Source organism: Sinohyriopsis cumingii, chromosome 8 (genome assembly GCF_028554795.1).
Source record: "Sinohyriopsis cumingii isolate HCF-2022 chromosome 8, ASM2855479v2, whole genome shotgun sequence".
In the NCBI taxonomy this organism is placed as follows: domain Eukaryota; kingdom Metazoa; phylum Mollusca; class Bivalvia; order Unionida; family Unionidae; genus Sinohyriopsis; species Sinohyriopsis cumingii.
In genome coordinates this window covers 41,916,769-41,930,103 of record NC_142968.1, presented here as the reverse complement: position 1 = coordinate 41,930,103, position 13,335 = coordinate 41,916,769, and the positions used below count along the sequence as shown (strand labels likewise).

The window sequence follows — 13,335 nt, the reverse complement described above, 5'->3', positions numbered from 1 at the left end:
CTTTGTATCGGAAAAATAAAAATTCCGTGTTAATTATTCATGCTTTTGAGTTTATTCAGTACATAGTCATCATGAGTGATGAATTACTCGTTTACAAAGGTAGTCAACGTCCCAGAAAGGTAACATTAAGTTTTATTTATTCTCACGAGTGTGAAAGTTCTTATGTAAACTGCAATGACAAACTAACGTATGGTTTCCTCGTCATATTTTAATTGTATTGTTCCGTGTCAATAATAGATGTTCGTGGGGTCCCGAAATTCTCTGTTCCGATTTTATTTGATTTGTTTGGTACCCACTCTAAAAATAATTGTTCAAGGGGCTACAGTTTGCTTTATATCTGCAAGAATAGTCAGAATTTGTTTCGATCAAACAAAACAGCGCAGCGTGTAGAGATAAAACATGGCGACTCCTGAGAGACGAGTGAAGAGATGTGAGCTAACAGCATGCCTTATTATGCATATCTATGATTTTATTATTCTGAAGAATTTGTAACATGAGCAAGTGTGACAATATTCCGTAATATTATATTTTAGACATAATATCTGATGCATTATTTAATCTGTTGCCATAGTTTATCGTTACATTTGTGTTTTGTGGGGGTTTTCCCCTTTATTTTAAAATTTAAAAATGATTAAGTGTTAATCAAAGTAGGTCAAGTGTTATTTCGGTAAAAAAATGGACAATACATTTTTAACCTTTTTATTGCTTCTTCATAAATTTTACACCCATAAGAATTTCTCCGTAAACATTTTTCAGTGCTATTAAAAACGATAAATTTACTAAAATAACGGCACCAAAAGAGAATTTCAGCTCAATAAGCAAATCAGGTCGATACGTTTTATGACTATATCTGTCCACATTTAACATCGTTTTGCCTACATGTGGTATAGAGTTCTGAACGGTCAAAGGGATCACCACACTAATAACGTTTCTTCTATATTTCCGTCATTTTTACTAAATGCATCAGTTAAGTTACATGACTATTATACTTGTATATGGCACTAACTTGGGCGCCCATTATGGGTTCCATACTATATACCCTTTGCCACGTATTCCACCTAACCGTTATATCTGGATGTCCGTCCACATAATATACATCTGTTTAATTCAACACGAAATAAGTAACATATTCATACATATTCCTTCTAGGGTTCTCGTATCATCGTTACAGATGCTCCTCTGGATGGTAAGTGGACTCAGATCACAGTTATTTTCCCTATGCAAAACCAACATTTGTTTGTAAGTACTGAACTTTCCACAGCACAATAAGTAATATATTAATCTAAAGCACCTGCGAAGATGAACTTACGGTGAAGTTTTCTGTGATAAGGTTTCCGGCAGTTTTTTTTAAAAGAATCAACGTGCAATGGGTCACAGATCTGACTTCCGGATGGCGCACATCGGTGCCTCATTAGTCGTCAACACACACACACACACACACACACAGACACACACACACACACACACACACACACACAGAACCACACCACAATGAGCATATCCTAAAGAATACACAATTGCCCTTATAGTAATACCAAGAATGTCCAAATCTAACTTAATTATCCCCACTAAAAGAGATAGGAAAAATGCTCTAAAACTAGGTTGGGACTACATACGTTGGTACTGACCCAGTAGTAATAATTGTTATCACGCAAGGCGGACGACGCATAGTAGCAAGTACAGGCTTGTTCCTTTTGTCCATTCTTTTTGTACGATTTTGTAAATATCGAGAACCATACATCTTATAGCATTTGTCCAATCATTAAGTCTTGATGTCTTGTTTTTGTCTTGTTTGTGTAAATCGTCCTAATTGCTCTGGTAGATTCCGAAAGCGCTGAGGCTGACTTCACACCAGTGTGTATGTATGTATGTATGTATGTATGTATGTATGTATGTATTATTATTATTATTATTATTATTATATATTGATCACATTATTCTGTTCACGAAGAGATTAATTTTCTGAACTTTTTTTTCACTTTCATGAAACCATAACATTTGGACCTAAATGTAAACTTGGCTCAACTATTACTACATTTGGTGGTTCGTATTGATGAAATCGAATTGGATTGTTATGTTATAGACAAATAGCAACGGTAGAAACAACAGACCCGGTCGCAATGAATGACACTAGTACGAATCAGACCGTCAGAGGTATTGATGTTAGTCTTACCCCATTCAGATCGTCTGGTATATTCATCAACGTGGATAGATGGCACTACAAACAAATGAAAGTAACCCTTTTATCATATAACTACCTGGTGTCGATTGGATCATAGAGAGATTTGATCTAGAGTGTGGATCTCGCAAATAGTGAGAATAGGGTGTGTCCTTGTAATTTCGTTGATACTGGATTAAAAAGAACATAAATCTTTATATTCAGGTGAGTTACTTTTCCATTGATATCTGTCTTGTGTTAATTACATCAAAACGTATCAGGCCAGTTAATTGCTGTTCACCTTAATTGAATCTCACGTCCAGGTACTCAGACAATATATTGAAAGGTAATTTATTTTCTTGAGAAGCTGGTTGTCGAGGAAGGTACTTTGAAGAACGAGTCTAATGCATGAAGTGTAATTGGTATTCAAGACAAATTTTAAGATCAATGTCACGCTTCGTGCATGTTGTTTTTGTTTTTTTTTTGTTGTTGTTTTTTCATCTGCCAAGAATTTTATAACTGTGTTTACACGTTTGACGGTATATTGACATATCGATGCGGATAAAGGCATTTTGACAATAAATATGCTAATATTTACGAATATCCTAGTTTGGGCGCATTTTATATTCGACTTTCAGATGCGTCAAGGCCAGCGAATAACAAGAAACTAGCCTACATAGAACAGTCGTCACGTGATAAAATGTTTTACTTGGTAAATGATTATTAGGCCGCACAATTTGTCCTCTTTGCATATTTAATTACCCATTTTCATCTGTTTATCAGACCTGAAATTGAACCATATTCTTTGATCTGCTTCACTAGCGTTCGTAGTCATAAAAATATCGAAATTTAGAGGACGCGATGGTGCTCTGGTCACTAGATTTGGTTTGGCCGATGCGGTTATGGGAGGGGAGGGGTCTTAAAGATAAGGAAGATTTCGTTTTTTAATCCTCTATCTCAGCTCATGCACAAACAGTGTGCCCGACAAAGCTGGCCATTTATTTGCTGATATAATGCGATATAATGCAAGAAAACATTGATTTTAACAGGAGAATAGTGTATTGTTTCCTACATTGTATTGTGTCCTACAATGTAGGAGAACAGAGTACCCAAATATAATCTTTTCTCCCCCTATGATGCCATGACCTGTGTGCTTTCTCTTCGTGCGTAGTGATTGGGTCAGATTGATCGAATCTTGCTAACTAGTAGTTTTAAAACAAAAGGCGTTATAAGTAATTTGCTTTGTATAATATCTCTGCTCATTAGACATACGTATCTGCTCCTTAGACATACGTATCTGCTCCTTAGACATACGTATCTGCTCAAGTTAAACATGGAGTTTGAGAAATAAGCTTCTGATGTAATGTGTCTTCTTTGTGAACTTTATTCTGAACAATAACCGACCAATAAGGCGGCGGAAAGAGGCAAAATCAAAATCGCAATAGTATCGGTGTCGTAATATATGTGGTGCAATTCCCCAGAGGCGAATCATTAAAGCGCATCAAACTGATGTGTGTCTATGTGTGTATGTGTGTGTGTGTAGCTTTGATAATTTTTCAGTCATATCGTTACGATGTCTGCAGCTTGGCAGTTTAAAGTGATGTCTAGCACTGGGGCATCATGCTGCAGACATGTAGCATGATGTCTCACCCAGTCACATTATCTTGACACCAGGCCGACCAGTTCTAACACTAACCTCTTAATGCTGAGCGCCAAGCGAGGCAGCTTAAGTACCATTTTTATAGGTCTTTGTATTACTCGGCCGGGGTTAAATTGTAATTTTGACTGTTACCACCCAAAATTAGAGGCGACATATTATATCCATCGATCAAAATTACTTTTGAAAAGTACGCCAGGCATTCTTAGGTTCCTAGATGGACAATACTGCATTATATACCGAATGCGAAATTCCAAGTGACCGATGACCGATGACCAGTCCTAACGAGTTATCGCTCAGTAGTATGTCACAGGAAATACTAAATATTGGCAAAATATTAATCATCCACCCTTTCGTACACTCATGAAATTGTATGGGTATGCTCACACACGTAAAGATTTTTTTTTCTGCCAGTAATTGGATAATATGAAACCACATATGATGACATTTATTCTACTACTTTAAATCAATCCTAGACATTCCAAGACATATAGCGAAAGGTTTTTGAAAAGCATTTATTTATCAAAGCCAGACCGTTTGCTGTACTTTGGTCTATTTCTTCCATAGCAAACTGGAATATCGCACTGAAAGTTGACCTTTGCCATTATACCGTGTCAATTTGGAGTATACAATTATTGTTTCTATATATTATCTAAAATGTTTACATAAATAATTTATACCCCGCCGGATCCTATCATGCTCATGTAAGAACGTCATTAAAAGTTTTCACGAATCGTGTGTTATGATTGTTAGGGAATTGAGAACTACCAGGTTATCAAAAGGTTAACGTTGAAAAGTATCATAATAACAGGAGTTATGTTTCAAGTGACAACCTATCCATCTTCTGAGCAAAATCCTCTTGATGTAACAGTTAGAGACTGCGTCTGAAATCAAGTACCAGGTTTGTCTGCTTTTAGGATCAGGTAAAACACTCTCTGTTTTAAGTGACAACCGATCCATTCTTTGAGCAGAATCCTCTTTGTACAAGGGTTAGAGATTGCATCTAAAATGAAATACCATGTTTGTCTATTTTGGGATCAGCTCAAAACAATGTTTTCACTGACAGCCGATCCATTCTCCGAACAAAATTCTCTTGCTGTCAGGGTGTGGGCAATTGACTGTATCTAGGATCAAGAACCAGGTTCGTTTGTTATAATGATCAACTCAGACACTCATCACTGTCACCGCTGCAGACAAAGACGATAACCCGTAATTACAAAATTGTTGGACAATACCACAGAAACATGGGTCATACGATTTACTCGACAGTTACTGAAGCGGACGCAATTTATCATCTGAAGTGTTGAGTCTCTCTAACAAAGCATGCGGGTTATTCTACACGTCATTTGTACTCGTGTATGTTAAACAGGCTGAAATTCGACATATGTACCAACACGTTGTACATGTACTGGGCACCATATGTATGAAACATACCTTTAGATTTGCGAATGAAAATTGTACCCAATATCTTCAATGAGGAAAACTGGACATGCTAAGCATCCTTTCTGTTCTGAATCATAAATAAACAAAGCATTACTTTACTAGTGATCTCTCCATTATTCAGTTGTAAATCTGCTTTACTGTTTAGAACCCCACAATTCTGAGCCAGTTGTTAAAGGATGCATATCCACGTGCAGTTCTGCAGCCTGATGCATGCGGTGTCGTACTCGCTTCAACAAAAGGGTGATATTAATAAATCATTATGAAACTGCAAAGACAAATCAGGCTGCATGTTACTGTATGAATTACATGCATTTAACACATGCATTTTACATATGTGACTAATATGTTTTACATGTCTGGCATATAACGTATTTTTTACCTATGTACTTCTACATATACAACTAATGTTTTACCTGCCTTTTACGGAATGTACGCTTAATGTTTTACCTACCTGGTACGGAATGTATGTTTTAAATATGCGCTAATGGACATTTGTTCAGTCTCATGTCTAACGTAAAGTGCTGTTTGTTTATGTGAGTTCTCGAGTTCTCTTATCTCTTTGTTATACCCACTATGCATGTAACAAAGGAGAATGTTCTCTTTTTTCACGTCACAGTCGTTGTCTCATACTGACAAGAATTCCCATGTTATTGCTAGTTAATCGAAGTTTCGACAGAATGTAATGTTTGCATAGCGAATTCTGAAACAAGGGGGACCACCGCTTTTGCTCACATACACCCTCAAAGGAAAAAAAAATAATTTAAAAAAACAAAAAAACATTCTGAATTGTCATTTTTAGTTTCATTGAGAACGATATAGCGGCAAAACTTCAACTAAGTGTCTGATATGAATCCGGATCCGTACATATCGAGATGATGACTGATGGTATTTCAACTCGAGCTGTAATTTAATTTTTTTTTAAGTATCTGTTTTTGCTTAATAGTCTTCATCTGCTATATCGTTGATGCTTTTGTTACCGGCTCTTTCATCTTGAGCTCCTATCTCTATTCTCTCTTTAACTGTTGTGATTATTATTATTATTATTATTATTATCACTGGTAATGATGTTGTTGCTGCTGCTGTTGATGTTAATGCTAGAGATTCTACTTTTGCTGCTGTTATTCTTGTAACATTTTTAAAAAATTAACCCAATGGACAGGTGAATTTTCTTAATTGAAAAAGGGCCCCCAGTGGCCGAGTGGTCTAAAGCGCTCTTCGTTACGGATCACTGCCATCTCACCTCTGTCTGCGTGGGTTCGAGTCTAGGATTCGGCTAACGCGGGTATGTGAGAAAGCTCGCCAGTAGCTTCTCGTGGGTTGGTGGTTCTTCCCGGGGTTTTCCCGGGTTCTTCCTCCACCATTAATACTGGCCGCCATGCATAGCCTATCGTGTGCTGAAAAATGGCGTTAAACCCCACAACAAAAACAACAACTAGAGGAGTTGCTTCCCTTTTGTCAGTTGATATATCATCTCATTCCTGAGATACCATACCACTTGACTCGAACGGATTTAATTAAACATTACCTGTCTCAGACAAACATCAAAGTGCCATTTAGGTGAGTGCAGATATTTTCTGAAGTGAAAGGTGTGTAATAAAGTCCGACCTTGTCTGGTAATATTTCAAATTATTGATAACATTTTGACTCTTAGAGGTCAAGAATTGTTGAACTTTTATAACCAGCATTCCAGACTGATTTTCCCTCAAGGGTAGATGACGATACAATATGTGTTTTGTACATTAAGTTATTATGGCCATAGAAAACGCCCAAATTTTACACCTATACACTGGAAAGCAATTCAAGTACACGATTATATAACACTCCCCTGTTTTTCCTAGACCGGCATTTCAGTAACATTTGTATTCACAGACTTGGGCTTTGTAAATAATTGTATGTTCTTAACTTTGGTTATATTGCACAAAATGTGACTCTGACATGTAACGGTATGAGTGTAACTTAAATGTATGTACATTTGAACTGTATCGTTTATACAAAGGGAAAACATCTTTCCACATAACTAAATAAAAAAACAGATTAGTAGTGGACATAAAGTTATCTTTAAAATATGAAAGAGATGTAAACTGTAACTGGCATTAATGTTACCTGGGGACAAAATAAACTGTAACTGGCATTAATGTTACCTGGGGACAAAATAAACTGTAACTGGCATTAATGTTACCTGGGGACAAAATAAACTGTAACTGGCATTAATGTTACATGGGGACAAAATAAACTGTAACTGGCATTAATGTTACCTGGGGACAAAATAAACTGTAACTGCGGTGTATGTTAATTCATGAAAAAATAAACTGTAACTGGTATTGACGTTACTTGATGATAAAATAAACTGTAACTGGCATTGACGTTACATGGTGACGAAATAATCCGTAACTGATATTCATGACAAAATAAAATAAACTGTAACTGGTATTTATGTTATTTGATGACATTCCAAGATACATTGAAACAACAAGTGTAATTAATGTGATTAATATTGGCAGACACCATTTTAATGATTAACTGAAATCATCAAGATGTATACAAGCGTTCCTTTCCTCCCGATTGTGTGCGTATATGCCTTTCCGTTCTTCTGACAGCCTGTGAATACAATGGACGATAACTATCGAACAACGAGAAAACTAATTGGGCGGAACATCCCTATATCACTAATTTTGTTTGAGTGTCATTTCAGATATGGAGTTAAAGAAAAATCAATTGAGATAAAACACGTGTTGCAGTGATTTAGGGCCAATACATCACATTGTTCTCCAAAATAGGCAAGACAATACAACAACAAAAACGAGCTCGGATGCTAGATACAAATGCTAATATCGTAAAAAAAAAAAGTCACAGCTATGTCAAACGAAGGACACGTGTTAATTTATATTTATTTTTTGAGAATTACGTATGTTGCTAATTTGTAGCCGTTAAGTTGTGCCAGTTCTGTTTATAACAAATCCTGTTAAGTGTTTTTGACTCAGCTAAGGTCTCACACTCTCATTATTATAATTATTGCACAAAGCACAGGACGAGGTCTACAATTAGCAACTTAAATTTCAAAAGAGCTGGCGACAAACTTTTCTCTCGAATAACCACCTGCATTGTGCTAATGGATTTACTTTTTTCTTTGTTTCATGTCCCCCACAACGAAACAGTGCCAGTGTTGGTGACCTTTGGTTCATCATGCACGGCTGTAGCAAGCATACATGTTGTATGAAACACTTACATATAAATATATACACTTATTCAAAACATTCATATTACATTAGAATTATTCCAAATATTCCAAATATTTATTTGCAATATGAGTAGGAGTAATGTAAGAATAATTTATGATTTAAATCATGTTAGATATGATATGAAAAATATTGGAAAGAAAGATTAACGTAACTAAGAAAGAAAAAAAAGAAGAAAAAGACAGCCTTAGCAATTTCAGTTAAATACTTGTGTGTGTGTGTGTGTGTGTGTGTGTGTGTGTGTCTTGTTTCCTCTGTTTCCTCACAAAATATATGCAGCAAGGAAAAATAAAAAGCGATAACAATTACATTAAACATCTAGTTGCGTCCACTCATATATGGTGTGTGTGATTTGGATTTTTTAACGTAGCTTTGACACTTTTTCAGATATATCGCTATGATGTCTGCAGTGTGGCAGCTTATAGTGATGTCTAGCACTGGGGCATCATGCCGCAGACATATAGCATGATACCCAAATCTGACACCAGGCGAACCAGTCCTAACACTAACCTCTTAATGCCGAGCGCTAAGCGAGGCAGCTGTTAGTACCTTTTATGTAAGTCTTTGGTACGACTCGGCGGGGGATCAAACTCAAACCCACGACCTCCCGCATCCGAGGTGGACGCTCTAACCATTAAGCCACCTTGATTACTGGAAGAACATATCCGCCTTGGTCGTACTGGGATTCGAACTCAATGGGACAGAGATGAGATGTGTGAGTGATCTGTAAAGGTGAGCGCCTTTGACCACTCGGCCTCCTTTGGCCAGAGAGAGAGAGAGAGAGAGAGAGAGATTAACGTTTTCATTATTACATTTTTCCTTTGTGATTTTGAAATAATGAATGTGAATTTAAATTGACTTTGGCATGTGGAAGCTACATGAATCAAGTGACATACAATGGATTATATATGAAAAGGAGAAACAAAAGACCAACCTGCAAAATATGTATTGAAGTAAAAAAGTACAAAAATGAAATGACGAGAGCGAGAGAAGAAAATCAAATTAATTGGAGCCAGGCGGAGGCTGACTACCTAAATGGCACACACAATCCAACATGACAGTATCTAAAAATCTAGTTTAATTTACTTCTCACAGTACACTAACTTTAAGCGCTATTACTAAACTATAGTTACAAATGAATATAACATATACAGAGTAAAACTTTCATTTAAACTGAGCCTCTATGATAGATTTTCATGTTTGACAGTATTTGCTTTGTATAGTCAAGCACACTAGGAGAACAGTGAAGGAGAAATGAAAACGAAAACAAGAATGACGTGTTAATTAATATTGGTAAACATGAAGGTGACACTATATCACAAAGGTATTGCCATCTATGGGACTAATTTAACCTGTTCTGCCATTGGTGCGTAAAGCAAACTCAATTTTGATCACGTCGATTGGTGAAAAAAAAATCTGAACCAAGCTAGTGTAATGCGAGAACAGCAGAAATGTGTAAAATACCGTATATTACGGTATATGGTAATATTCTCACGTGTAACCTATTTGCTGGGAGGGCATATATGCGTACTAGACACGCAAAGACAAGACGCATGTTGTGTATCACACACACTATATATAAATATATATCCACGTGCAGTTCTATCACAGACAAAGAGATTCATAAGACGGCTTATTCCTTAGATTTTACTTGATGGCGGATTGACAGCGGACAGACATAAATTTAGGTACCAGGATATTGTGTTACCTACTTGTATGATAATTAGGAACCCAAAATGATACTTTTTTATAAACGATTATCAATTCTGGTCATTCTTACAGGGATATATTTAAAAAATACAAAAATAGGATATTATATTACTATATTGTTGGCCTAGTGGTTAGAGCGTCCGCCTCGGAAGCGGGAGGTCGTGGGATCCATCCCCGGCCGAGTCATACCAAAGACTTACTAAAATGATACTAACAGCTGTCTCGCTAGGCGCTCAGCATTAAGAGGTTTGTGTTAGGACTGGTGGGCCTGGTGTCAGGATAAGGTGACTGGGTGGGACATCATGCTACATGTCTGCGACATGATGCCCCAGTGCTAGACATTATTATAAACTGTCACACTGCAGATATGCGATATGACTGAAAAATTGTTAAAGCTACGTTAAAAATCCTAAACACACACACACACACACACTATTGTTGCATGATCTTCGTCTTCACGCCCATTCATCTACCCCGTATACTCTTAGGTTCCTACTTAGGCGCACAGACATAGGGGCAAAAGGGGCACCTGCCCCCCCCCCCCAAAAAAAAACTTCACCTCAATTAACTAATGTAAGTGAGTAATTAATTATAAAAAAAATAATAATAGTATAAGTGATGATGATAATGATGATAACAAAAAGCTTCAAGGCAGACCCGAGTCCCCCTAAATCAAATACCTCTAAATTATTGAGGATGATAATTTATGCAATATCTGAAAATATCGACCCGATGCGATCAAAGATCGTCGATATATTTTGTTTAAAATTACATACCATGAGTTTCTCTCTCCGCCCTTTTTCCTAATCCTGTACAACATTTCCTTAAATTGATTCCGTGTGACGTTTTATAGAGAACCTTGTAAAACTATGATACGACTGCTTAATAGCTATAAATCCATATTCATATATTCGCAATGCATACATTTTTGTTTCTGAACAAAATATTAATAATACCGAATATTGTATTAGGAAGTTTCGTAAGCAGACGCTAATAAGAAATGCACGATCAAATTCTCTTAGCAAAACATGATTTATAAGCATTATGTGGTAAAACAATTCTCTTGACATTTACGTCTTTCTCAGGCAAAACTGTCAATATAAAGTCCCATTGTTGGCGAATATATTCTTAGCAACATGTAAATTAATATATTTACACGGACATTTAAAAAAAAAACTACAGTAGTTTCAAGTCACAAGGGGGTGGGGGTATTAGTCTAGTTTTGGCATTTTTCCTACATCATTCATTTCAGCTATAAGCTTAATTCTTTACAGACACTTATCAATCAATTATCAATCAATTATCAAATTTCCGCTGCTAATTGTTGGGCTACGATTGGGACTGTTAGTTATGGCCCTTTAAGTCATACGGTTTTGTGTATAATCAGTGGCACTTTTCCCAAGACGTGATCCAAAACTATTAATTATCCGTTGTCCAATTATCAAACTTCCGCTGTTCATTAATTGATGGGATACAAATGGGTCCATTAAATACGACACTCAACGTCAGATGACTTCGTGTAATATAAATGACACCTAATACACAGGTACTGGAATATTAATGACACCTAATACACAGGTACTGGAATATAAATGACACCTAATACACAGGTAATGTAATATAAATGACACCTAATACACAAGTAATGTAATATAAATGACACCTAATACACAAGTAATGTAATATAAATGACACATAATACACAGGTACTGAGCATATCAGGCTCATTTGAAATGATGGTAGCATATTTGGTGGTAATTAAGTAGCGATATCACCTGATCCAGTGAGTGAATATGCGTCACGTATCGGCAGTACTCGTAAAATAATTACAAATTAAGATTCGTGATTGTCATCATTCAGGCCTGCCTTTAAGTATGCATTTGGAAAGTATCGTATTACTTCTTGCTATAAACAAATATGCTTGCAAATTTAGGACAGATACTGCGCAAGTCGCGATTTGAATTGACTAGTGAAGAATGTATTTTTATGTGTTCCTTCCAAATTAATTTCAGTTTTTTTCTTCCTCTGCCCACCTGTAACAATTTCAGAATCAATTTTAGATGAAAAGTGTTCTTAGCTATAACATGTGCGTGTGAGGTATATGTCTTCAGGCCCGTAGAGAGCGATCACGGGCCCTGGGGTAAGAAACACCCGGGGCCTCTCCTAGTTCTTGTTCAAACTTTCTCTTTCATAAAATTAAAAAATGTTTTACGGGACCGTGCCTAGGGGATATAACCCCAGTTGCCCCACCCCCTCTTGTTGGCCCTTTATGTCTTTGTGATACTTTTGTTGGAATTGAATGTTCTGTTAGAAATGGGGTATCGTATTCCTACTTACGTGAGTTTCTGGTTGATCGTTGTATACAGAAAATCGAAATAGATATTAACATTTGTTATGAAAACTAGCTAGAAAGTAAAGAAACAAATGAACATAAGACCCGCGAGTATTAATATTTGTAATGAAAGAGATGGGTGATTTGCACAGTTGTTACGGTACTTTCCTCTATGATTCAGCCATGTTGATGATGTGGCTTGATAATGCAGCCAACGACGATGTTTCCTCTGACGTCAGATCCTGTTACGTTCCCGACCTTGAGTAAGTCCTTCTAGACATGGTCATGGACAGCTTAGTCACGTTTCTGGTTTGGCGAATATCAGTAATATTAACATCATTCTTTTGTTCTTAGTGGTGTGGTTATCCATTTTTTTTTTCAATAAATAAAGAGGGGTTTTCATATTTTTTCTATAGTGAAGTTTTATAGTTTCTTTTCTAATGACCCAGTAGACGGTGGATTTGGCGGCTTAGTTATACTCGTGGGTTCCATGGCACGTGCACGATATGTGCATTTGTTATTTTATAATAGAAATAGTTCAGATACCTTTTTAATGGCGATATTTTGTTATACTTTTGAGAACAGGGTATTCTTTGTTTTTCTCTCTAATGGCAACGTTAACTGTTTTTTCTTACGTTCGCAAGATTTTTCTTCTTTTGTGTCCATGAAGCGGTTGTCTTTCTTCTTTTATTATGTCAAAATATTTTTCTTTTCTTTCAATGTACAAATATTTTACCGCTGCTCCTTTCAGTTATATGGACGTCTTTACCTTTTCTTATTTCTTTTTGGCATTAAAATG

At 36.4% G+C, this 13,335-nt stretch overlaps 1 protein-coding gene across 2 annotated transcripts in view; it reads left to right on the top strand.

Annotated features, from left to right (window-relative positions):
• The window catches only part of LOC149793356 (uncharacterized), a 70,745-nt gene that overhangs the window by 37,152 nt on the left and 20,258 nt on the right, over positions 1–13,335 (top strand). The window contains exon 1 of one of the 2 annotated variants that reach the window (XM_089967342.1): positions 2,268–2,383. The exons of the other annotated variant lie outside the window; for it this stretch is intronic. The gene's annotated coding sequence lies outside the window, so the exon portion shown is untranslated. Of the gene's footprint in view, positions 1–2,267; positions 2,384–13,335 lie in introns of those variants that run through there. 2 annotated transcript variants of the gene reach the window in all.